Raw genomic sequence first — 5,000 nt, 5'->3', positions numbered from 1 at the left:
ATACACATTCATGTCTAACCCATAAAGGGAATAACTAATAATTAGGACTCATAAAAAAATCGATAATTTACTCATGAGAAAAACCTTTACCGCATTAGGCACTAATTTATTTTTAACGTTTAATTAGATCGGGTAATCATTCAAATTGCGAACAGAAGCTCGTTACTTTTTGTTTCCCTATAATTGGGGCCGTAGAGCTCTATCCATTTATTCACTCGACCCAACTTTGAATTCAATTAATTTTTTTTGTTCCGCACCAAAAATTCAAAGACGATTTTTTTTTTTGGACTGATCCGGAAAAAAAATGGATTCTTAGAATTCTCCATTGATACGACATGCTCTTTTTTCCATCCACTCCTTTCAGGATCAGTCGTGGTCTTACAAACTGTACCGATGGTATGAACGAATCCCTTTCTTCATACAAATGTGTAAAAGATGCTAGTCGCACTTAAAAGCCGAGTACTCTACCGTTGAGTTAGCAACCCGAAAAAAATCGGAATAAAAAAAAAATGGAATTGCACGAGGCAATCAAAACATGAAATTAGCAAAAATTTGAATAAAATAAAAATACACGAAATTCTAAGATAAAAACATAGAAATAGAATAAGTGAAAATTTGTGGACCGCCTCCTGTCTTATTCATTCCATTGTTATCCATTTTTTTTTTTTTTTTTCAATACAATATACAATTACAATAAAAAAAACTTCTTGTATCACAACAAATTCAAAGAAAGAACCCATTATTTGAATGAAGTGAAGTGCCAAACTTGTGGGCGGGGATAAATAGATCTATTTATCTACGATCGAATTATATTTGTTCGATACACTGTTGTCAATATGATTGTAAATTTTGAATATAAATGTTGAGAAAAGAATAAAGAATATAAAAAAGACTATAAAAAAATACAATGAAAAAAAGAATTAAGTCAATTTTTTTTTTTTTTTTTATTATATTGTATTTTTTATTATTAATTATTAATAATATTTATTATTATAATATTTATTATTTTTATTATTAATAATATTTATTATTATAATATTTATTATTTTTATTATTAATAATATTTATTATTATAATATTTATTATTTTTATTATTATAATATTTATTATTATAATATTTATTATTATAATATTTATTATTAATTATTTATTATTAATTATTATTATTTATTATTAATTATTATTAATATTTTCTATTTTTATATGTTATTTTTTCTTGTTATTTTCTCTGTTTTTTTATCTTATTTTATGTTATTTTTTTTTTTTTATCTTATTTTATGTTATTTTTTTAAATGCAATTACTTCATTTATTCAATTGATCTTTTTTCTCTATATTTTATATCAATAAAATTAGCTCAATAAAATCTGTTATAGAACACGGTATTCTATAGTAGCAAAGCAATAAGAAATACGAATAATAAATAAAAAAGTATGAATAAAACAAAAGAGGGGGGAGGAAATTATAAAGAAAAATTTATACAAAGCTAGATATGAGTCATCCACCCCCTCTTTTTTGTATTTCATTAATTGAATTTTGTTTGATTAAGACTAAGTTCCGTAAAAACCCCGGCCTTCTTTAAAATATCATGGACAGTTCCTGTGGGTTGAGCTCCTTTTTCAAGGAAATAGAGAATAGCGGGAACATTCAAATGGGTTTGATTATTTATCGGATCATAAAAACCAACTTTTCGAAGATCTCTTCCCTCTCTTCGGGATCGAACATCAATTGCAACGATTCGATAAACGGCTCATTGGGATAGATGTAGTTAAATAATACCCCCCCCCTAGAAACGTATAAGAAGTTTTCTCCTCGTACGGCTCGAGAAAAAAAAAAAAAAATGATTAAAAGTTATGTCTATTAAAAGTTATGTCTATGTATGGAATTATAATGTATGTAATTAGAATGTCAAAAAGATCCATAAACCCGGCAAATCAATTAGACATTTAAACCCGTCTTTTTTTTTTCAAAAAAAAAGAAGAAAAAAGCATTCGTACTCTCATAACTCAAGTCAAATAACTCTCAAAATGCTCAAAAAAAAATCCTTAGGCATTCTTTTATTGAGTGGTCTCTAACCCCTTTTTTTGTTTGTCTCGTTTAGAATCGATTTCGATTCTTCATTTTGATCTAGTTGTTGAGACAATTGAAAAGGGTATTTCCTTGTTCTAGGATCCTTTATCTTTGTCTTGAATCATTGGGTTTAGACATTACTTCGGCGATATTTAATCATTTCAAAAATGGCAGCAACATGCCCCTTTTTCTCTCTTTTTTTCTTTCTATCAAAGAATCATATGAACGATTAATTCCCGCATTATACACTTTTGATCGAAAGAGTTTTACCAATTCCAACAATTTTTCTTTTTGATTTGAAAATAGTTTGAATCGGAGCTTTTCGATTTCTATATCAAAAATAGACTTACGAAGTTGTTCCAACTTATTTATTTCCATTAATTAACCCTAGATCCTTGCCCCTGAAAAATGGATGTTTCTCTTCGAGCTCCATCCTGTACTATTTACATTACAACCCAACAAAAAGACGGATTATAATAGAACAGAACAAAGGATGTCGAGCCAAAAGCACCTTCATTTCTACATAATGGAAGGTGGTGGGTTTTGACATCCACAGCCGATCATGTCCTTCAAGTCGCACGTTGCTTTCTACCACATCGTTTCAAACGAAGTTTTACCATAACATTCCTCTAGTTTGGAACATTGATTCAATTATGGAATCATGAATAGTCATTGGTTCAGTCGATACATAGTAATCTATCTATACTTTTTCCTTCTATATGAAATCAATTTCCTTCTATATGAATCTATATGAAATAAATAGATAATTTAGGAAGAAAAAGCCTCAATAAGAATTCAAATTAACCCATATTGTATGAATACAATATATTTTTATTTTTTTATACTTTTATTAATATTAAGCTTTTCTATTCTAATTAATAAGAAATTAATAATATAATTAATAATAATAATATTACGAATATTATAAATAACACAAATAAACTAATCTTTTTGAATCTGCCTTGCATCTTCAAATAACTCGATAGATCAAATAACTCGATAGAATAGATTCGCCAATCTCACAGTTCTTCGAGTGCCAATCTTAAGAAATCATTAAAAATCAAAAGCAAGAATCACATTTTCTCCAATATTTGACTCTTAGAAAGAAGGTTGTTAAAAAAAAAAGAGCAATTTAGATTCGGATATCGTTATTCTGATATATAAAAAGAGTAGGCTCTGGGACGAAAGGATTCGAACCTTCGAATAGCGGGACCAAAACCCGTTGCCTTACCACTCGGCCACGCCCCATTTAGATTTCTATTTGAAACTACTAAACACTAATATGGGTATTCCCTGTTCGTCAATTCCAGTTCCAAATAACTATGGAATAGATTAGATTCTTGCTAGGATTTTGGCACGTATGGATAGAGAATTAAACCGAATTTATTGATCATTACATATAATTCAATTAAGATATTGTATGAAAGTATGATTTCTTCTATTCTCTTGTAAGAATTGAAGGCTTTTTGATTGGGTGAGTTCAAAGAAGTATTGTTTAGTCTGCCTTATTTTCCTTTCTTCATTTTTTTCCTTATATCAAAAAACATATTAATAACTCAATCAAAATTATCTCCAAGAACAAAATTTTGTTATGCTTAATCTTAATATCTTTAATTTGATCTGTATCTGTTTGAATTCTGCCCTTTTTTCGAGTAGTTTTTTATTCGCCAAATTGCCCGAGGCCTATGCTTTTTTGAATCCAATCGTAGATTTTATGCCAGTAATACCTGTTCTCTTTTTTCTCTTAGCCTTTGTTTGGCAAGCTGCTGTAAGTTTTCGATGAGATCCTTAATACTGTCCTAGAAAAATTCATGATTTATTCAAGAAAAAAAAATTGTAACAATTGAAAAGATTAGATAAGTCTTACACTATGAACACTATGAACGAACCGAACCCTCAATTCAAAGATTGAAATTCTTGGATAGCCATGATAAAGCTGGATCATCCCATTTCCTCATTCTGACCCTTTTTCGCCGAAGAACCCTATTTGGATTAAAGTCCGCCACAATATATAATTGTTGGTATAAAAGAATTTTTTTTTGTAATGAAAAACTCAACTCTTATTATAAATGAATTTCTGAAAATTCTTTTCGATTTCTAGAAATTCTAGAAATCACTTTATTTCTTGGTGTCAAAATAGGCTATGTAGTATAAAAACGAGGAATCTATTTTCGTATAAAAATAGAAAAATAAAAATTGCGTATAATTGCGTATATATATAAATAGAAAAATAAAAATTGCGTATAATTGCGTATATAAATAGAAAAATAAAAACGAAGAATCCATTCTCTTCTTTTTACAAAAAAATTCTATGGGAGGTTGTACAATGCGTAATCTTAAATTCGTTGTTTACACCGCAACGATATTCTTTGTTTCTCTCTTCATCTTCGGACTCCTATCTAATGATCCGGGACGTAATCCTGGTAATCCTGGACGGGAAGAATAAAAAAGGGAGAGTTCCTTGCTTCATTTTTATAAATGGTATTAGGATTTGATCTATTCCACTGTCAAAAACCGAAATGGAAAGAGAGGGATTCGAACCCTCGGTACGAATAACTCGCACAACGGATTAGCAATCCGACGCTTTAGTCCACTCAGCCATCTCTCCTAATTTAGAAAAGATAATTACTATGTTACAGTTACAGCACGCAAAAAGAAATGCTTGAAAAAAGCCCTCTTTCCTTTGTTATATAGACCTTTGTTATTTTGTTATATAGATTTTTATTTATTTATATTTTTATTTATTTATATTAATATATTAATTATATTAATTTTTATTTATTTATATTAATATTAGAGTATTATTAATCTTATTAGGGTATTATTAATCTATATATCTATAGATTCTTAATTTTATTATATAGAATATAAATATATACAACTTTTATCAGTAATTCCATTTCATTTTGATTTCGCTCAAAAGGGACTTTTT

This window comes from Durio zibethinus, unplaced genomic scaffold (genome assembly GCF_047325235.1).
Source record: "Durio zibethinus cultivar Kanyao isolate XHJ-2024 unplaced genomic scaffold, ASM4732523v1 HiC_scaffold_3, whole genome shotgun sequence".
Classification (NCBI taxonomy): domain Eukaryota; kingdom Viridiplantae; phylum Streptophyta; class Magnoliopsida; order Malvales; family Malvaceae; genus Durio; species Durio zibethinus.
This window is presented reverse-complemented; position numbering follows the sequence as displayed.